The sequence below is a fragment of the Pseudophryne corroboree genome, unplaced genomic scaffold (assembly GCF_028390025.1).
Source record: "Pseudophryne corroboree isolate aPseCor3 unplaced genomic scaffold, aPseCor3.hap2 scaffold_619, whole genome shotgun sequence".
NCBI classification, from domain to species: Eukaryota; Metazoa; Chordata; class Amphibia; order Anura; family Myobatrachidae; genus Pseudophryne; species Pseudophryne corroboree.
Window position 1 is genome coordinate 230387 of NW_026970215.1, and position 22725 is coordinate 253111.

General features: G+C 37.6%; 3 non-coding genes across 3 annotated transcripts; all 3 read left to right on the forward strand.

Moving 5' to 3' along the window:
- The first annotated feature begins 546 nt into the window (after positions 1 to 546).
- Positions 547 to 620, forward strand: TRNAY-AUA (transfer RNA tyrosine (anticodon AUA)). Its single transcript has one exon. It is a non-coding gene; the product is annotated as a tRNA-Tyr (tRNA).
- Positions 621 to 12218: 11598 nt separating this feature from the next.
- Positions 12219 to 12292, forward strand: TRNAN-GUU (transfer RNA asparagine (anticodon GUU)). The gene has a single exon. It is a non-coding gene; the product is annotated as a tRNA-Asn (tRNA).
- A 4599-nt stretch (positions 12293 to 16891) lies between these two features.
- Positions 16892 to 16965, forward strand: TRNAN-AUU (transfer RNA asparagine (anticodon AUU)). The gene has a single exon. It is a non-coding gene; the product is annotated as a tRNA-Asn (tRNA).
- The last annotated feature ends 5760 nt before the right edge of the window (positions 16966 to 22725 follow it).

The window sequence follows — 22725 nt, forward strand, 5'->3', positions numbered from 1 at the left end:
AATCGTTGCCCCAATGCATCATTGAAATTCAAGCTGGAAAGATGATTTTAATATATCACTTGTACATTTTGTATTGCTCTTCTGGTGACAATGTAGTTTTTTTTGTCAATTACCATTTTAATAATAGGGTAAAGAAAATTAAGTGGATTTTTGAAAGAAAACTATACTGTCAATATACTATTAAAACAAATTAAAATGGTAAAAGTTATTGTACTTTAAGTAAAAATAAAAGAGCAAAAATATCAATCCCAGTTTTGATTACTTAAATTAACAAAAAAAATGCATATAGCAAAGGATAGTTTCAATCTGCCTACCTCTGGGTTATGGGTCCAGCATGCTTCCATTGCAGTACTCTGCTGCACATGTAAGTGCAAGAGATCCTGAAGCACTCACTCATCATGGGAAAGTACCAATGTGTTTATTCATTGGTTGATGGAAGAAACATCTTACAAAAACTCTCCAGATTATTGATTTTTTAATATTTTTCTAGGAAACGTTCTAGATGTATGCTTATTAGCCTTTGTCAGTATGTACTGTTTACAAAGTGTCTCGGTGGCGCAATCGGTTAGTGTGTTCGGCTATAAACCAAAAGGTTGGTGGTTCAATCCCACCCAGGGACGTAATTGACCTTGTGATCAGATTTTGGTGATATTTAAGTAGACAAGTCAAAATTTCAAACCCCCTCTTATTGTGTAGGGTACCTGGCCTTCTCTGATGTAATCAGAGTTAGATTTGATTCAGTGATTTTATAAAAAACAGCTAGGAAGCACAATTTAGCAGTGGGTTGCAGAGGAAAAAAATATGCTGGCAGAAAAATCCAATCGAGTGATTAAACAGCTCTTCATTTTCTGGCTTTATTTTTATGCTAACAAATTTGTTCTCTGAAAAGTGTCCACAAAGCCAAGTCTCTGATTAACACCTTTGTAAGGATGGTTTTTCACCTATTACTAAATTAAACTTGCTTCATTGGAAAGGCAGCAAGATGCATCCTCATTTCAATGTCTACTGAAATAATACAAGTTGACACCAGGAAACATTAACGCCACTGCATCCTTGCTGCTTTCTCATGTGGAAGTCTGTTTAATGTGAAAACAAGGTGATATCTAATTAGCACACAGGTAAGGAATTAAGAAAATCTTTATTTAAGGGTGAAGATGTTTCTCACAAAATTGTTGACCCAATGCATCATTGAAATTCAAGCTGGAAAGATGATTTTAATATATCACTTGTACATTTTGTATTGCTCTTCTGGTGACAATGTAGTTTGTTTTTGTCAATTACCATTTTAATAATAGGGTAAAGAAAATGAAGTGGATTTTTGAAAGAAAACAATACTGTCAATATACTATTAAAACAAATTAAAATGGTAAAAGTTATTGTACTTTAAGTAAAAATAAAAGAGCCAAAATATCAATCCCAGTTTTGGATTACTTTAATTAACAAAAAAAAAAAGCATACAGCAGAGGATAGTTTCAATCTGCCTACCTCTGGGTTATGGGTCCAGCATGCTTCCATTGCAGTACTCTGCTGCACATGTAAGTGCAAGAGATCCTGAAGCACTCACTCATCATGGGAAAGTACCAATGTGTTTCTTCGTTGGTTGATGGAAGAAACATCTTACAAAAACTCTCCAGATTATTGACTTTTTAAAGTTTTGCTAGGAAACGTTTTAGATGAATGCTTATTAGCCTTTGTCAGTATGGACTTTTGCAAAGTGTCTCTGTGGCGCAATCAGTTAGTATGTACGGCTATTAACCAAAAGGTTGGTGGTTCAATCCCACCCAGGGACCTAATTTCCCTTGTTATCAGATTTTGGTGATCTTTAAGTAGACAAGTCAAAATTTCAAACCCCCTGTTATGGTGTAGGGTACTTGGCCTTCTCTGATGTAATCAGAGTTAGATTTGATTCAGTGATTTTATAAAAACAGCTTGGAAGCACAATTTAGCAGTGGGTTGCAGAGAAAAAAAATATGCTGGCAGAAAAATCCAATTGAGTGATTAAACAGTTTTTTATTTTCTGGCTTTATTTTTATGCTAACAAATTTGTTCTCTGAAAAGTGTCCACAAAGCCAAGTCTCTGATTAACACCTTTGTAAGGATGGTTTTTCACCTATTACTAAATTAAACTTGCTTCATTGGAAAGGCAGCAAGATGCATCCTCATTTCAATGTCTACTGAAATAATACAGGTTGACACCAGGAAACATTAACGCCACTGCATCCTTGCTGCTTTCTCATGTGGAAGTCTGTTTAATGTGAAAACAAGGTGATATCTAATTAGCACACAGGTAAGGAATTAAGAAAATCGTTATTTAAGGGTGAAGATGTTTCTCACAAAATCGTTGCCCCAATGCATCATTGAAATTATAGCTGGAAAGATGATTTTAATATATCACTTGTACATTTTGTATTGCTCTTCTGGTGACAATGTAGTTTGTTTTTGTCAATTACCATTTTAATAATAGGGTAAAGAAAATGAAGTGGATTTTTGAAAGAAAACAATACTGTCAATATACTATTAAAACAAATTAAAATGGTAAAAGTTATTGTACTTTAAGTAAAAATAAAAGAGACAAAATATCAATCCCAGTTTTGGATTACTTTAATTAACAAACAAAAAAATGCATATAGCAGAGGATAGTTTCAATCTGCCTACCTCTGGGTTATGGGCCCAGCATGCTTCCATTGCAGTACTCTGCTGCACATGTAAGTGCAAGAGATCCTGAAGCACTCACTCATCATGGGAAAGTACCAATGTGTTTCTTCGTTGGTTGATGGAAGAAACATCTTACAAAAACTCTCCAGATTATTGACTTTTTAAAGTTTTTCTAGGAAACGTTTTAGATGAATGCTTATTAGCCTTTGTCAGTATGAACTTTTGCAAAGTGTCTCTGTGGCGCAATCAGTTAGTATGTACGGCTATTAACCAAAAGGTTGTTGGTTCAATCCCACCCAGGGACCTAATTGACCTTGTTATCAGATTTTGGTGATCTTTAAGTAGACAAGTCAAATTTCATACCCCCTGTTATGGTGTAGGGTACCTGGCCTTCTCTGATGTAATCAGAGTTAGATTTGATTCAGTGATTTTATAAAAACATCTAGGAAGCACAATTTAGCAGTGGGTTGCAGAGAAAAAGAAATATGCTGGCAAAAAAATCAAATTGCGTGATTAAACAGCTCTTCATTTTCTGGCTTTATTTTTATGCTAACAAATTTGTTCTCTGAAAAGTGTCCACAAAGCCAAGTCTCTGATTAACACCTTTGTAGGGATGGTTTTTCACCTATTACTAAATTAAACTTGCTTCATTGGAAAGGCAGCAAGATGCATCCTCATTTCAATGTCTACTGAAATAATACAGGTTGACACCAGGAAACATTAACGCCACTGCATCCTTGCTGCTTTCTCATGTGGAAGTCTGTTTAATGTGAAAACAAGGTGATATCTAATTAGCACACAGGTAAGAAATTACGAAAATCTTTATTTAAGGGTGAAGATGTTTCTCACAAAATTGTTGCCCCAATGCATCATTGAAATTCAAGCTGGAAAGATGATTTTAATATATCACTTGTACATTTTGTATTGCTCTTCTGGTGACAATGTAGTTTTTTTTGTCAATTACCATTTTAATAATAGGGTAAAGAAAATGAAGTGGATTTTTGAAAGAAAACTATACTGTCAATATACTATTAAAACAAATTAAAATGGTAAAAGTTATTGTACTTTAAGTAAAAATAAAAGAGCAAAAATATCAATCCCAGTTTTGATTACTTAAATTAACCAAAAAAATGCATATAGCAAAGGATAGTTTCAATCTGCCTACCTCTGGGTTATGGGTCCAGCATGCTTCCATTGCAGTACTCTGCTGCACATGTAAGTGCAAGAGATCCTGAAGCACTCCCTCATCATGGGAAAGTACCAATGTGTTTATTCATTGGTTGATGGAAGAAACATCTTACAAAAACTCTCCAGATTATTGATTTTTTAATATTTTTCTAGGAAACGTTCTAGATGTATGCTTATTAGCCTTTGTCAGTATGTACTGTTTGCAAAGTGTCTCGGTGGCGCAATCGGTTAGTGTGTTCGGCTATTAACCAAAAGGTTGGTGGTTCAATCCCACCCAGGGACGTAATTGACCTTGTGATCAGATTTTGGTGATATTTAAGTAGACAAGTCAAAATTTCAAACCCCCTCTTATTGTGTAGGGTACCTGGCCTTCTCTGATGTAATCAGAGTTAGATTTGATTCAGTGATTTTATAAAAAACAGCTAGGAAGCACAATTTAGCAGTGGGTTGCAGAGAAAAAAAATATGCTGGCAGAAAAATCCAATTGAGTGATTAAACAGCTCTTCATTTTCTGGAATTTATTTTTATGCTAACAAATTTGTTCTCTGAAAAGTGTCCACAAAGCCAAGTCTCTGATTAACACCTTTGTAAGGATGGTTTTTCACCTATTACTAAATTAAACTTGCTTCATTGGAAAGGCAGCAAGATGCATCCTCATTTCAATGTCTACTGAAATAATACAGGTTGACACCAGGAAACATTAACGCCACTGCATCTTTGCTGCTTTCTCACATGGAAGTCTGTTTAATGTGAAAACAAGGTGATATCTAATTAGCACACAGGTAAGGAATTACGAAAATCTTTATTTAAGGGTGAAGATGTTTCTCACAAAATTGTTGCCCCAATGCATCATTGAAATTCAAGCTGGAAAGATGATTTTAATATATCACTTGTACATTTTGTATTGCTCTTCTGGTGACAATGTAGTTTTTTTGTCAATTACCATTTTAATAACAGGGTAAAGAAAATTAAGTGGATTTTTGAAAGAAAACTATACTGTCAATATACTATTAAAACAAATTAAAATGGTAAAAGTTATTGTACTTTAAGTAAAAATAAAAGAGCAAAAATATCAATCCCAGTTTTGATTACTTAAATTAACAAAAAAAATGCATATAGCAAAGGATAGTTTCAATCTGCCTACCTCTGGGTTATGGGTCCAGCATGCTTCCATTGCAGTACTCTGCTGCCCATGTAAGTGCAAGAGATCCTGAAGCACTCACTCATCATGGGAAAGTACCAATGTGTTTATTCGTTGGTTGATGGAAGAAACATCTTACAAAAACTCTCCAGATTATTGATTTTTTAATGTTTTTCTAGGAAACGTTCTAGATGTATGCTTATTAGCCTTTGTCAGTATGTACTTTTTGAAAAGTGTCTCTGTGGCGCAATCGGTTAGTGTGTTTGGCTGTTAACCAAAAGGTTGGTGGTTCAATCCCACCCAGGGATGTAATTAACCTTGTGATCAGATTTTGGTGATATTTAAGTAGACAAGTCAAAATTTCAAACCTCCTCTTATGGTGTAGGGTACATGGCCTTCTCTGATGTAATCAGAGTTAGATTTGATTCAGTGATTTTATAAAAAACAGCTAGGAAGCACAATTTAGCAGTGGGTTGCAGAGAAAAAAAATTTGCTGGCAGAAAAATCCAATCGAGTGATTAAACAGCTCTTCATTTTCTGGCTTTATTTTTATGCTAACAAATTTGTTCTCTGAAAAGTGTCCACAAAGCCAAGTCTCTGATTAACACCTTTGTAAGGATGGTTTTTCACCTATTACTAAATTAAACTTGCTTCATTGGAAAGGCAGCAAGATGCATCCTCATTTCAATGTCTACTGAAATAATACAAGTTGACACCAGGAAACATTAACTCCACTGCATCCTTGCTACTTTCTCATGTGGAAGTCTGTTTAATGTGAAAACAAGGTGATATCTAATTAGCACACAGGTAAGGAATTAAGAAAATCTTTATTTAAGGGTGAAGATGTTTCTCACAAAATTGTTGACCCAATGCATCATTGAAATTCAAGCTGGAAAGATGATTTTAATATATCACTTGTACATTTTGTATTGCTCTTCTGGTGACAATGTAGTTTGTTTTTGTCAATTACCATTTTAATAATAGGGTAAAGAAAATGAAGTGGATTTTTGAAAGAAAACAATACTGTCAATATACTATTAAAACAAATTAAAATGGTAAAAGTTATTGTACTTTAAGTAAAAATAAAAGAGACAAAATATCAATCCGAGTTTTGGATTACTTTAATTAACAAAAAAAAATGCATATAGCAGAGGATAGTTTCAATCTGCCTACCTCTGGGTTATGGGCCCAGCATGCTTCCATTGCAGTACTCTGCTGCACATGTAAGTGCAAGAGATCCTGAAGCACTCACTCATCATGGGAAAGTACCAATGTGTTTCTTCGTTGGTTGATGGAAGAAACATCTTACAAAAACTCTCCAGATAATTGACATTTTAAAGTTTTTCTAGGAAACGTTTTAGATGAATGCTTATTAGCCTTTGTCAGTATGAACTTTTGCAAAGTGTCTCTGTGGCGCAATCAGTTAGTATGTACGGCTATTAACCAAAAGGTTGGTGGTTCAATCCCACCAATTGACCTTGTTATCAGATTTTGGTGATATTTAAGTAGACAAGTCAAATTTCATACCCCCTGTTATGGTGTAGGGTACCTGGCCTTCTCTGATGTAATCAGAGTTAGATTTGATTCAGTGATTTTATAAAAACATCTAGGAAGCACAATTTAGCAGTGGGTTGCAGAGAAAAAGAAATATGCTGGCAAAAAAATCAAATTGCGTGATTAAACAGCTCTTCATTTTCTGGCTTTATTTTTATGCTAACAAATTTGTTCTCTGAAAAGTGTCCACAAAGCCAAGTCTCTGATTAACACCTTTGTAGGGATGGTTTTTCACCTATTACTAAATTAAACTTGCTTCATTGGAAAGGCAGCAAGATGCATCCTCATTTCAATGTCTACTGAAATAATACAAGTTGACACCAGGAAACATTAACGCCACTGCATCCTTGCTGCTTTCTCATGTGGAAGTCTGTTTAATGTGAAAACAAGGTGATATCTAATTAGCACACAGGTAAGGAATTAAGAAAATCTTTATTTAAGGGTGAAGATGTTTCTCACAAAATTGTTGACCCAATGCATCATTGAAATTCAAGCTGGAAAGATGATTTTAATATATCACTTGTACATTTTGTATTGCTCTTCTGGTGACAATGTAGTTTGTTTTTGTCAATTACCATTTTAATAATAGGGTAAAGAAAATTAAGTGGATTTTTGAAAGAAAACAATACTGTCAATATACTATTAAAACAAATTAAAATGGTAAAAGTTATTGTACTTTAAGTAAAAATAAAAGAGACAAAATATCAATCCCAGTTTTGGATTACTTTAATTAACAAAAAAAAAATGCATATAGCAGAGGATAGTTTCAATCTGCCTACCTCTGGGTTATGGGCCCAGCATGCTTCCATTGCAGTACTCTGCTGCACATGTAAGTTCAAGAGATCCTGAAGCACTCACTCATCATGGGAAAGTACCAATGTGTTTCTTCGTTGGTTGATGGAAGAAACATCTTACAAAAACTCTCCAGATTATTGACTTTTTAAAGTTTTTCTAGGAAACGTTTTAGATGAATGCTTATTAGCCTTTGTCAGTATGGACGTTTGCAAAGTGTCTCTGTGGCGCAATCAGTTAGTGTGTACGGCTATTAACCAAAAGGTTGGTGGTTCAATTCCACCCAGGGACCTAATTGACCTTGTTATCAGATTTTGGTTATCTTTAAGTAGACAAGTCAAATTTCATACCCCCTGTTATGGTGTGGGGTACCTGGCCTTCTCTGATGTAATCAGAGTTAGATTTGATTCAGTGATTTTATAAAAACATCTAGGAAGCACAATTTAGCAGTGGGTTGCAGAGAAAAAGAAATATGCTGGCAAAAAAATCAAATTGCGTGATTAAACAGCTCTTCATTTTCTGGCTTTATTTTTATGCTAACAAATTTGTTCTCTGAAAAGTGTCCACAAAGCCAAGTCTCTGATTAACACCTTTGTAGGGATGGTTTTTCACCTATTACTAAATTAAACTTGCTTCATTGGAAAGGCAGCAAGATGCATCCTCATTTCAATGTCTACTGAAATAATACAGGTTGACACCAGGAAACATTAACGCCACTGCATCCTTGCTGCTTTCTCATGTGGAAGTCTGTTTAATGTGAAAACAAGGTGATATCTAATTAGCACACAGGTAATGAATTAAGAAAATCTTTATTTAAGGGTGAAGATGTTTCTCACAAAATCGTTGCCCCAATGCATCATTGAAATTCAAGCTGGAAAGATGATTTTAATATATCACTTGTACATTTTGTATTGCTCTTCTGGTGACAATGTAGTTTGTTTTTGTCAATTACCATTTTAATAATAGGGTAAAGAAAATGAAGTGGATTTTTGAAAGAAAACAATACTGTCAATATACTATTAAAACAAATTAAAATGGTAAAAGTTATTGTACTTTAAGTAAAAATAAAAGAGCCAAAATATCAATCCCAGTTTTGGATTACTTTAATTAACAAAAAAAAAAGCATACAGCAGAGGATAGTTTCAATCTGCCTACCTCTGGGTTATGGGTCCAGCATGCTTCCATTGCAGTACTCTGCTGCACATGTAAGTGCAAGAGATCCTGAAGCACTCACTCATCATGGGAAAGTACCAATGTGTTTCTTCGTTGGTTGATGGAAGAAACATCTTACAAAAACTCTCCAGATTATTGACTTTTTAAAGTTTTGCTAGGAAACGTTTTAGATGAATGCTTATTAGCCTTTGTCAGTATGGAAATTTGCAAAGTGTCTCTGTGGCGCAATCAGTTAGTATGTACGGCTTTTAACCAAAAGGTTGGTGGTTTAATCCCACCTAGGGACCTAATTGACCTTGTTATCAGATTTTGGTGATCTTTAAGTAGACAAGTCAAAATTTCAAACCCCCTGTTATGGTGTAGGGTACTTGGCCTTCTCTGATGTAATCAGAGTTAGATTTGATTCAGTGATTTTATAAAAACAGCTAGGAAGCACAATTTAGCAGTGGGTTGCAGAGAAAAAAAATATGCTGGCAGAAAAATCCAATTGAGTGATTAAACAGCTCTTTATTTTCTGGCTTTATTTTTATGCTAACAAATTTGTTCTCTGAAAAGTGTCCACAAAGCCAAGTCTCTGATTAACACCTTTGTAAGGATGGTTTTTCACCTATTACTAAATTAAACTTGCTTCATTGGAAAGGCAGCAAGATGCATCCTCATTTCAATGTCTACTGAAATAATACAGGTTGACACCAGGAAACATTAACGCCACTGCATCCTTGCTGCTTTCTCATGTAAAAGTCTGTTTAATATGAAAACAAGGTGATATCTAATTAGCACACAGGTAAGGAATTAAGAAAATCTTTATTTAAGGGTGAAGATGTTTCTCACAAAATCGTTGCCCCAATGCATCATTGAAATTCAAGCTGGAAAGATGATTTTAATATATCACTTGTACATTTTGTATTGCTCTTCTGGTGACAATGTAGTTTGTTTTTGTCAATTACCATTTTAATAATAGGGTAAAGAAAATGAAGTGGATTTTTGAAAGAAAACAATACTGTCAATATACTATTAAAACAAATTAAAATGGTAAAAGTTATTGTACTTTAAGTAAAAATAAAAGAGCCAAAATATCAATCCCAGTTTTGGATTACTTTAATTAACAAAAAAAAATGCATATAGCAGAGGATAGTTTAAATCTGCCTACCTCTGGGTTATGGGCCCAGCATGCTTCCATTGCAGTACTCTGCTGCACATGTAAGTGCAAGAGATCCTGAAGCACTCACTCATCATGGGAAAGTACCAATGTGTTTCTTCGTTGGTTGATGGAAGAAACATCTTACAAAAACTCTCCAGATTATTGACTTTTTAAAGTTTTTCTAGGAAACGTTTTAGATGAATGCTTATTAGCCTTTGTCAGTATGAACTTTTGCAAAGTGTCTCTGTGGCGCAATCAGTTAGTATGTACGGCTATTAACCAAAAGGTTGGTGGTTCAATCCCACCCAGGGACCTAATTGACCTTGTTATCAGATTTTGGTGATCTTTAAGTAGACAAGTCAAATTTCATACCCCCTGTTATGGTGTAGGGTACCTGGCCTTCTCTGATGTAATCAGAGTTAGATTTGATTCAGTGATTTTATAAAAACATCTAGGAAGCACAATTTAGCAGTGGGTTGCAGAGAAAAAGAAATATGCTGGCAAAAAAATCAAATTGCGTGATTAAACAGCTCTTCATTTTCTGGCTTTATTTTTATGCTAACAAATTTGTTCTCTGAAAAGTGTCCACAAAGCCAAGTCTCTGATTAACACCTTTGTAGGGATGGTTTTTCACCTATTACTAAATTAAACTTGCTTCATTGGAAAGGCAGCAAGATGCATCCTCATTTCAATGTCTACTGAAATAATACAGGTTGACACCAGGAAACATTAACGCCACTGCATCCTTGCTGCTTTCTCATGTGGAAGTCTGTTTAATGTGAAAACAAGGTGATATCTAATTAGCACACAGGTAAGAAATTACGAAAATCTTTATTTAAGGGTGAATATGTTTCTCACAAAATTGTTGCCCCAATGCATCATTGAAATTCAAGCTGGAAAGATGATTTTAATATATCACTTGTACATTTTGTATTGCTCTTCTGGTGACAATGTAGTTTTTTTTGTCAATTACCATTTTAATAATAGGGTAAAGAAAATTAAGTGGATTTTTGAAAGAAAACTATACTGTCAATATACTATTAAAACAAATTAAAATGGTAAAAGTTATTGTACTTTAAGTAAAAATAAAAGAGCAAAAATATCAATCCCAGTTTTGATTACTTAAATTAACAAAAAAAAATGCATATAGCAAAGGATAGTTTCAATCTGCCTACCTCTGGGTTATGGGTCCAGCATGCTTCCATTGCAGTACTCTGCTGCACATGTAAGTGCAAGAGATCCTGAAGCACTCCCTCATCATGGGAAAGTACCAATGTGTTTATTCATTGGTTGATGGAAGAAACATCTTACAAAAACTCTCCAGATTATTGATTTTTTAATATTTTTCTAGGAAACGTTCTAGATGTATGCTTATTAGCCTTTGTTAGTATGTACTGTTTGCAAAGTGTCTTGGTGGCGCAATCGGTTAGTGTGTTCGGCTATTAACCAAAAGGTCGGTGGTTCAATCCCACCCAGGGACGTAATTGACCTTGTGATCAGATTTTGGTGATATTTAAGTAGACAAGTCAAAATTTCAAACCCCCTCTTATTGTGTAGGGTACCTGGCCTTCTCTGATGTAATCAGAGTTAGATTTGATTCAGTGATTTTATAAAAAACAGCTAGGAAGCACAATTTAGCAGTGGGTTGCAGAGAAAAAAAATATGCTGGCAGAAAAATCCAATTGAGTGATTAAACAGCTCTTCATTTTCTGGAATTTATTTTTATGCTAACAAATTTGTTCTCTGAAAAGTGTCCACAAAGCCAAGTCTCTGATTAACACCTTTGTAAGGATGGTTTTTCACCTATTACTAAATTAAACTTGCTTCATTGGAAAGGCAGCAAGATGCATCCTCATTTCAATGTCTACTGAAATAATACAGGTTGACACCAGGAAACATTAACGCCACTGCATCTTTGCTGCTTTCTCACATGGAGGTCTGTTTAATGTGAAAACAAGGTGATATCTAATTAGCACACAGGTAAGGAATTACGAAAATCTTTATTTAAGGGTGAAGATGTTTCTCACAAAATTGTTGCCCCAATGCATCATTGAAATTCAAGCTGGAAAGATGATTTTAATATATCACTTGTACATTTTGTATTGCTCTTCTGGTGACAATGTAGTTTTTTTGTCAATTACCATTTTAATAACAGGGTAAAGAAAATTAAGTGGATTTTTGAAAGAAAACTATACTGTCAATATACTATTAAAACAAATTAAAATGGTAAAAGTTATTGTACTTTAAGTAAAAATAAAAGAGCAAAAATATCAATCCCAGTTTTGATTACTTAAATTAACCAAAAAAATGCATATAGCAAAGGATAGTTTCAATCTGCCTACCTCTGGGTTATGGGTCCAGCATGCTTCCATTGCAGTACTCTGCTGCCCATGTAAGTGCAAGAGATCCTGAAGCACTCACTCATCATGGGAAAGTACCAATGTGTTTATTCGTTGGTTGATGGAAGAAACATCTTACAAAAACTCTCCAGATTATTGATTTTTTAATGTTTTTCTAGGAAACGTTCTAGATGTATGCTTATTAGCCTTTGTCAGTATGTACTTTTTGCAAAGTGTCTCTGTGGCGCAATCGGTTAGTGTGTTTGGCTGTTAACCAAAAGGTTGGTGGTTCAATCCCACCCAGGGACGTAATTAACCTTGTGATCAGATTTTGGTGATATTTAAGTAGACAAGTCAAAATTTCAAACCTCCTCTTATGGTGTAGGGTATATGGCCTTCTCTGATGTAATCAGAGTTAGATTTGATTCAGTGATTTTATAAAAAACAGCTAGGAAGCACAATTTAGCAGTGGGTTGCAGAGAAAAAAAATATGCTGGCAGAAAAATCCAATCGAGTGATTAAACAGCTCTTCATTTTCTGGCTTTATTTTTATGCTAACAAATTTGTTCTCTGAAAAGTGTCCACAAAGCCAAGTCTCTGATTAACACCTTTGTAAGGATGGTTTTTCACCTATTACTAAATTAAACTTGCTTCATTGGAAAGGCAGCAAGATGCATCCTCATTTCAATGTCTACTGAAATAATACAAGTTGACACCAGGAAACATTAACGCCACTGCATCCTTGCTGCTTTCTCATGTGGAAGTCTGTTTAATGTGAAAACAAGGTGATATCTAATTAGCACACAGGTAAGGAATTAAGAAAATCTTTATTTAAGGGTGAAGATGTTTCTCACAAAATTGTTGACCCAATGCATCATTGAAATTCAAGCTGGAAAGATGATTTTAATATATCACTTGTACATTTTGTATTGCTCTTCTGGTGACAATGTAGTTTGTTTTTGTCAATTACCATTTTAATAATAGGGTAAAGAAAATGAAGTGGATTTTTGAAAGAAAACAATACTGTCAATATACTATTAAAACAAATTAAAATGGTAAAAGTTATTGTACTTTAAGTAAAAATAAAAGAGACAAAATATCAATCCCAGTTTTGGATTACTTTAATTAACAAAAAAAAATGCATATAGCAGAGGATAGTTTCAATCTGCCTACCTCTGGGTTATGGGCCCAGCATGCTTCCATTGCAGTACTCTGCTGCACATGTAAGTGCAAGAGATCCTGAAGCACTCACTCATCATGGGAAAGTACCAATGTGTTTCTTCGTTGGTTGATGGAAGAAACATCTTACAAAAACTCTCCAGATTATTGACATTTTAAAGTTTTTCTAGGAAACGTTTTAGATGAATGCTTATTAGCCTTTGTCAGTATGGAAATTTGCAAAGTGTCTCTGTGGCGCAATCAGTTAGTATGTACGGCTTTTAACCAAAAGGTTGGTGGTTTAATCCCACCCAGGGACCTAATTGACCTTGTTATCAGATTTTGGTGATCTTTAAGTAGACAAGTCAAAATTTCAAACCCCCTGTTATGGTGTAGGGTACTTGGCCTTCTCTGATGTAATCAGAGTTAGATTTGATTCAGTGATTTTATAAAAACAGCTAGGAAGCACAATTTAGCAGTGGGTTGCAGAGAAAAAAAATATGCTGGCAGAAAAATCCAATTGAGTGATTAAACAGCTCTTTATTTTCTGGCTTTATTTTTATGCTAACAAATTTGTTCTCTGAAAAGTGTCCACAAAGCCAAGTCTCTGATTAACACCTTTGTAAGGATGGTTTTTCACCTATTACTAAATTAAACTTGCTTCATTGGAAAGGCAGCAAGATGCATCCTCATTTCAATGTCTACTGAAATAATACAGGTTGACACCAGGAAACATTAACGCCACTGCATCCTTGCTGCTTTCTCATGTAAAAGTCTGTTTAATATGAAAACAAGGTGATATCTAATTAGCACACAGGTAAGGAATTAAGAAAATCTTTATTTAAGGGTGAAGATGTTTCTCACAAAATCGTTGCCCCAATGCATCATTGAAATTCAAGCTGGAAAGATGATTTTAATATATCACTTGTACATTTTGTATTGCTCTTCTGGTGACAATGTAGTTTTTTTTGTCAATTACCATTTTAATAATCGGGTAAAGAAAATTAAGTGGATTTTTGAAAGAAAACTATACTGTCAATATACTATTAAAACAAATTAAAATGGTAAAAGTTATTGTACTTTAAGTAAAAATAAAAGAGCAAAAATATCAATCCCAGTTTTGATTACTTAAATTAACAAAAAAAATGCATATAGCAAAGGATAGTTTCAATCTGCCTACCTCTGGGTTATGGGTCCAGCATGCTTCCATTGCAGTACTCTGCTGCACATGTAAGTGCAAGAGATCCTGAAGCACTCACTCATCATGGGAAAGTACCAATGTGTTTATTCATTGGTTGATGGAAGAAACATCTTACAAAAACTCTCCAGATTATTGATTTTTTAATATTTTTCTAGGAAACGTTCTAGATGTATGCTTATTAGCCTTTGTCAGTATGTACTGTTTACAAAGTGTCTCGGTGGCGCAATCGGTTAGTGTGTTCGGCTATTAACCAAAAGGTTGGTGGTTCAATCCCACCCAGGGACGTAATTGACCTTGTGATCAGATTTTGGTGATATTTAAGTAGACAAGTCAAAATTTCAAACCCCCTCTTATTGTGTAGGGTACCTGGCCTTCTCTGATGTAATCAGAGTTAGATTTGATTCAGTGATTTTATAAAAAACAGCTAGGAAGCACAATTTAGCAGTGGGTTGCAGAGAAAAAAAATATGCTGGCAGAAAAATCCAATCGAGTGATTAAACAGCTCTTCATTTTCTGGCTTTATTTTTATGCTTACAAATTTGTTCTCTGAAAAGTGTCCACAAAGCCAAGTCTCTGATTAACACCTTTGTAAGGATGGTTTTTCACCTATTACTAAATTAAACTTGCTTCATTGGAAAGGCAGCAAGATGCATCCTCATTTCAATGTCTACTGAAATAATACAAGTTGACACCATTAAACATTAACGCCACTGCATCCTTGCTGCTTTCTCATGTGGAAGTCTGTTTAATGTGAAAACAAGGTGATATCTAATTAGCACACAGGTAAGGAATTAAGAAAATCTTTATTTAAGGGTGAAGATGTTTCTCACAAAATTGTTGACCCAATGCAACATTGAATTTCAAGCTGGAAAGATGATTTTAATATATCACTTGTACATTTTGTATTGCTCTTCTGGTGACAATGTAGTTTGTTTTTGTCAATTACCATTTTAATAATAGGGTAAAGAAAATGAAGTGGATTTTTGAAAGAAAACAATACTGTCAATATACTATTAAAACAAATTAAAATGGTAAAAGTTATTGTACTTTAAGTAAAAATAAAAGAGACAAAATATCAATCCCAGTTTTGGATTACTTTAATTAACAAAAAAAAAATGCATATAGCAGAGGATAGTTTCAATCTGCCTACCTCTGGGTTATGGGCCCAGCATGCTTCCATTGCAGTACTCTGCTGCACATGTAAGTTCAAGAGATCCTGAAGCACTCACTCATCATGGGAAAGTACCAATGTGTTTCTTCGTTGGTTGATGGAAGAAACATCTTACAAAAACTCTCCAGATTATTGACTTTTTAAAGTTTTTCTAGGAAACGTTTTAGATGAATGCTTATTAGCCTTTGTCAGTATGGACTTTTGCAAAGTGTCTCTGTGGCGCAATCAGTTAGTATGTACGGCTATTAACCAAAAGGTTGGTGGTTCAATCCCACCCAGGGACCTAATTGACCTTGTTATCAGATTTTGGTGATCTTTAAGTAGACAAGTCAAAATTTCAAACCCCCTGTTATGGTGTAGGGTACCTGGCCTTCTCTGATGTAATCAGAGTTAGATTTGATTCAGTGATTTTATAAAAACAGCTAGGAAGCACAATTTAGCAGTGGGTTGCAGAGAAAAAAAATATGCTGGCAGAAAAATCCAATTGAGTGATTAAAGAGCTCTTTATTTTCTGGCTTTATTTTTATGCTAACAAATTTGTTCTCTGAAAAGTGTCCACAAAGCCAAGTCTCTGATTAACACCTTTGTAGGGATGGTTTTTCACCTATTACTAAATTAAACTTGCTTCATTGGAAAGGCAGCAAGATGTATCCTCATTTCAATGTCTACTGAAATAATACAGGTTGACACCAGGAAACATTAACGCCACTGCATCCTTGCTGCTTTCTCATGTGGAAGTCTGTTTAATGTGAAAACAAGGTGGTATCTAATTAGCACACAGGTAAGGAATTACGAAAATCTTTATTTAAGGGTGAAGATGTTTCTCACAAAATTGTTGCCCCAATGCATCATTGAAATTCAAGCTGGAAAGATGATTTTAATATATCACTTGTACATTTTGTATTGCTCTTCTGGTGACAATGTAGTTTTTTTGTCAATTACCATTTTAATAACAGGGTAAAGAAAATTAAGTGGATTTTTGATAGAAAACTATACTGTCAATATACTATTAAAACAAATTAAAATGGTAAAAGTTATTGTACTTTAAGTAAAAATAAAAGAGCCAAAATATCAATCCCAGTTTTGGATTACTTTAATTAACAAACAAAAAAATGCATATAGCAGAGGATAGTTTCAATCTGCCTACCTCTGGGTTATGGGCCCAGCATGCTTCCATTGCAGTACTCTGCTGCACATGTAAGTGCAAGAGATCCTGAAGCACTCACTCATCATGGGAAAGTACCAATGTGTTTCTTCGTTGGTTGATGGAAGAAACATCTTACAAAAACTCTCCAGATTATTGACTTTTTAAAGTTTTTCTAGGAAACGTTTTAGATGAATGCTTATTAGCCTTTGTCAGTATGGACTTTTGCAAAGTGTCTCTGTGGTGCAATCGGTTAGTGTGTTTGGCTATTAACCAAAAGGTTGGTGGTTCAATCCCACCCAGGGACATAATTAACCTTGTGATCAGATTTTGGTGATATTTAAGTAGACAAGTCAAAATTTCAAACCTCATCTTATGGTGTAGGGTACATGGCCTTCTCTGATGTAATCAGAGTTAGATTTGATTCAGTGATTTTATAAAAAACAGCTAGGAAGCACAATTTAGCAGTGGGTTGCAGAGAAAAAAAATATGCTGGCAGAAAAATCCAATCGAGTGATTAAACAGCTCTTCATTTTCTGGCTTTATTTTTATGCTAACAAATTTGTTCTCTGAAAAGTGTCCACAAAGCCAAGTCTCTGATTAACACCTTTGTAAGGATGGTTTTTCACCTATTACTAAATTAAACTTGCTTCATTGGAAAGGCAGCAAGATGCATCCTCATTTCAATGTCTACTGAAATAATACAAGTTGACACCAGGAAACATTAACGCCACTGCATCCTTGCTGCTTTCTCATGTGGAAGTCTGTTTAATGTGAAAACATGGTGATATCTAATTAGCACACAGGTAAGGAATTAAGAAAATCTTTATTTAAGGGTGAAGATGTTTCTCACAAAATTGTTGACCCAATGCAACATTGAAATTCAAGCTGGAAAGATGATTTTAATATATCACTTGTACATTTTGTATTGCTCTTCTGGTGACAATGTAGTTTGTTTTTGTCAATTACCATTTTAATAATAGGGTAAAGAAAATTAAGTGGATTTTTGAAAGAAAACAATACTGTCAATATACTATTAAAACAAATTAAAATGGTAAAAGTTATTGTACTTTAAGTAAAAATAAAAGAGACAAAATATCAATCCCAGTTTTGGATTACTTTAATTAACAAAAAAAAAAATGCATATAGCAGAGGATAGTTTCAATCTGCCTACCTCTGGGTTATGGGCCCAGCATGCTTCCATTGCAGTACTCTGCTGCACATGTAAGTTCAAGAGATCCTGAAGCACTCACTCATCATGGGAAAGTACCAATGTGTTTCTTCGTTGGTTGATGGAAGAAACATCTTACAAAAACTCTCCAGATTATTGACTTTTTAAAGTTTTTCTAGGAAACGTTTTAGATGAATGCTTATTAGCCTTTGTCAGTATGGACTTTTGCAAAGTGTCTCTGTGGCGCAATCAGTTAGTATGTACAGCTATTAACCAAAAGGTTGGTGGTTCAATCCCACCCAGGGACCTAATTGACCTTGTTATCAGATTTTGGTGATCTTTAAGTAGACAAGTCAAAATTTCAAACCCCCTGTTTTGGTGTAGGGTACCTGGCCTTCTCTGATGTAATCAGAGTTAGATTTGATTCAGTGATTTTATAAAAACAGCTAGGAAGCACAATTTAGCAGTGGGTTGCAGAGAAAAAAAATATGCTGGCAGAAAAATCCAATTGAGTGATTAAACAGCTCTTTATTTTCTGGCTTTATTTTTATGCTAACAAATTTGTTCTCTGAAAAGTGTCCACAAAGCCAAGTCTCTGATTAACACCTTTGTAGGGATGGTTTTTCACCTATTACTAAATTAAACTTGCTTCATTGGAAAGGCAGCAAGATGTATCCTCATTTCAATGTCTACTGAAATAATACAGGTTGACACCAGGAAACATTAACGCCACTGCATCCTTGCTGCTTTCTCATGTGGAAGTCTGTTTAATGTGAAAACAAGGTGATATCTAATTAGCACACAGGTAAGGAATTAAGAAAATCTTTATTTAAGGGTGAAGATGTTTCTCACAAAATTGTTGACCCAATGCATCATTGAAATTCAAGCTGGAAAGATGATTTTAATATATCACTTGTACATTTTGTATTGCTCTTCTGGTGACAATGTAGTTTGTTTTTGTCAATTACCATTTTAATAATAGGGTAAAGAAAATGAAGTGGATTTTTGAAAGAAAACAATACTGTCAATATACTATTAAAACAAATTAAAATGGTAAAAGTTATTGTACTTTAAGTAAAAATAAAAGAGACAAAATATCAATCCCAGTTTTTGATTACTTTAATTAACAAAAAAAAAATGCATATAGCAGAGGATAGTTTCAATCTGCCTACCTCTGGGTTATGGGCCCAGCATGCTTCCATTGCAGTACTCTGCTGCACATGTAAGTTCAAGAGATCCTGAAGCACTCACTCATCATGGGAAAGTACCAATGTGTTTCTTCGTTGGTTGATGGAAGAAACATCTTACAAAAACTCTCCAGATTAATCAGGCAGAGGCGCTCACTGGGCAGAGATGCTGATCGCATCTCTGGCATGTGCCGGTGCACTGCGGCACCAGCACACACGCACTTCAGACCTGATCTCCTGTTGTGTGAATATGCACAGCAGGGATCAGGTCTGAATTAGGCCCTATATACAGCTGTCAGTAAGGCAGGGATGTGCTGCTGCCAGTGAGGCAGGGATGTGCTGCTGGTAGTGAAGCAGTGATGTGCTGCTGTCAGCGAAGCAGTGCTGTGCTGCTGTCAGCGAGACAGGGATGTGCTGCTGTCAGCGAGGCAGGGATGTGCTGCTGTCAGCGAAGCAGGGATGTGCTGCTGTCAGCGAAGCAGGGATGTGCTGCTGTCAGTGAAGCAGGGATGTGCTGCTGTCAGCGAGGCAGGGATGTGCTGCTGTCAGCGAGGCAGGGATGTGCTGCTGTCAGCGAGGCAGGGATGTGCTGCTATAAGTGAGGTAGGGATGTGCTGCTGTCATTGAAGCAGGAATGTGCTGCTGCAGTGAGGCAGAGATATGCAGCCCACTATCTCCCTATCACCCCTGCCTGAGTCACACACTTTCCCTGTCACCCCTGCCTCAGTTACCCACTATCTCCCAGTCACCGCTGCCTCAGTCAACCACTATATCTGCGATCCCTGCCTCAGTCACCCACTATACCAGTCACCCCTGCTTTAGTCACCCACTGTCACCCTATCACCCCTGCTTCAGTCACCCACTATCCCTGTCAACCCTGCCTCAGTCACCCACTATCTCCCAGTCACCCCTGCCTCAGTCAGCCACTATCCCTGTCACCCATGCCTCAGTCTCTTACTGTCCCTGTCACCCCTGCCACAGTCATCCACTATCTCCCTATCACCCCTGCCTTAGTCATTTATTATACCTGTCACCCACTTTCTTCCCATACTTACCCAACCCCTTCCTATCACCCCTCCCTCAGTAACCCACTATCTCCCTGTCACCCACTATCTCCCAGTCACCCCGGCCTCAGTCACCCACTATCTCCCACTCATACATGCTTCAGTCACCCACTATCTCCAAGTCATCCCTGCCTCAGTCACCTACTGACACCAGTGCAGACATTTCTGCTGCGGCCTCTCCACTCTCCAGCGTGAACGTCCTGACGACTGAGGAAATCCGCTTCCTAGTTGAGGACTCCGGGAATGAACACTGCCGATATTGCTGTCAGATGACTTTCTACCCAACGGAGGATTTTTGATACTTCCAGCTTTGCCATGCAGTTTCGAGTGCCGCCTTGATGATTTGTGTACACTACCATGGTGGCGTTGTCAGATTGTACTTGAACAGGCCTGTTTTGTACTAGAGGCAGGGCCAGTGTCAATTAATTGAACACTGCCTGCAATTCCAGAATGTATATCAGGAGGAGAGATTCCTCCCTGGTCCACCGACCCTGGAGAAAGTGTTGCTCCAACACCATGGCCCAGCCCAAAAGACTGGCATCCATTGTCAGGAGGACACAGTTGGAGATCCAGAAGGGATGGCCCCTGCTCAACTGTTGGTCCTGTAGCCACCAGCTCAGTGTCAGACGAACCTCCGGAGTCAAGGAGATCATTTGAGACATCATCCGATGAGGCAGGCCGTCCCACTTGGAGAGGATTAACCTCTGCAGAGGGCGGTAATGAAATTGAGCGTACTCTACCATATCGAAAGCCGACACCATGAGGTCTAGTACTTGCATCGCTGTGTGTATCAACACTCTTGGGCGAGAGAGGACGATACTGTCCTGAATTTTCAGGACTTTCTCTGGAGACAGAAACAATTGTTGGCTGTGTGTGTCCAGCAGTGCCCCTAGGTGCACAATGTTCCGAGCAGGGACCAGCGAGGACTTTTTTCAGTTGATGAGCCACCCGTGGACTTTTAGGAATTGGACCGCCAGTTCCAGATAACTGTGGAGAACCTCTTGGGAGTTCACCAGGATCAGCAAGTCGTCCAGATTTGGCAGGATCCTGATTCTCTGATGGTGAAGGGTCGTCATCACGGCCATGACCTTGGTGAATATCCGAGGTGCCGTGGCCAAACCAGAAGGCAGGACTTGAAATCCAAAAACAAACCAGGCACAACACTGCTTAGCTTCCATCATCAGATGAGATTGGACCAGTGGCGTAACTACTACCCCCGCAGTCCTCGCGGTGGCTTGGGGGCGAGGGGCTGCGGGGGAGCCACTGATTTACAGCAGACTGACATGCGGACGAGCGTCCGCATGTCAGTCTGCAGTCTCCTTCCCTCCGCCGCTTTTTGGAGGGACACGGAGGGCACACAGCGCGCCTCCCTGTGTCCCTCCTGCTGCATCATCTCCGGCGGCCGCGGGTCTAATAGGGGGAAGTGCCGTCCGTGAGCTCTAATTGGCTCACGAACCGGCACTTCCCCCTATTAGACCCGCGGCCGCCGGAGATGATGCAGCAGGAGGGACACAGGAGAGACGAGCTGTGCCCTCCGTGTCCCTCCAAAAAGCGACGGCGGGGGGGGTAAATATCTGGCACTGGGGGCATATATGGCACGGGGGGGGGGAAGGAATATCTGGCACTGGGGCATTTCTGGCACTGGGGGGAATATCTGGCACTGGGGGCATATCTGGCACTGGGGGGGATATCTGGCACTGGGGCATATATGGCACTGGGGGGGAATATCTGGCACTGGGGGCATATATGGCACTGGGGGGGGGGTATCTGGCACTGGGGGCATATATGGCACGGGGGGCATATATGGCACTGGGGGGAATATCTGGCACTGGGGGCATATATGGCACTGGGGGGGAATATCTGGCACTGGGGGCATATGTGTACCTGGCACATGGGGGGGACGACTATATTTGGCACTGGGGCATGTAAGTACCTGGCACCGTGGGGGAATATCTGGCACTGGGGACATATGTGGCACTGGGAGCACAGCCCTAGCAACAAGGACTACCTCCTAGCAACGAGCATGACACCCAGTGCATGAAACATCTGGCAACGAGCATGACACCCAGTGCATGAAACACCTGGCAACGAGCATGACACCCAGTGCATGAAACCCCTGGCAACGAGCATGACACCCTGAGCATGAAAACCGCTGGCACCGTGCATGGAACCAAGAGCATGAAACCCCTGGCAACGAGCATGATACCCAGTGCATGAAACCCCTGACAACGAGCAGGTAATTGAAAAGTAATTAGAAGCCTTACTGTAGGACTTAATGTGTAATGGGCATTACAGTGTGTGGCATAATGTATCACGGACATTGCGGTGTGTGTCATAATGTGTCGCAGGCATTACGGTGTATGGTATACTATATCGCAGGCATTGTGATATGTGGTATAATGTCTCAGGGTCATTGCAGTGTGTGGCATAATGTATCACGGACATTGCGGTGTGTGTCATAATGTGTCAGGCATTACGGTGTGTGGTATACTATATCACGGGCATTGTGGTATGTGGTATAATGTCTCAGGGTCATTGCAGTGTGGCATAATACATAACGGGCATTGCGATGTGTGGCATAGGGTATAACGGGCAGGGCATTGCGGTATGTGTCACAGGCATTACGGTGTATGGTATACTATATCA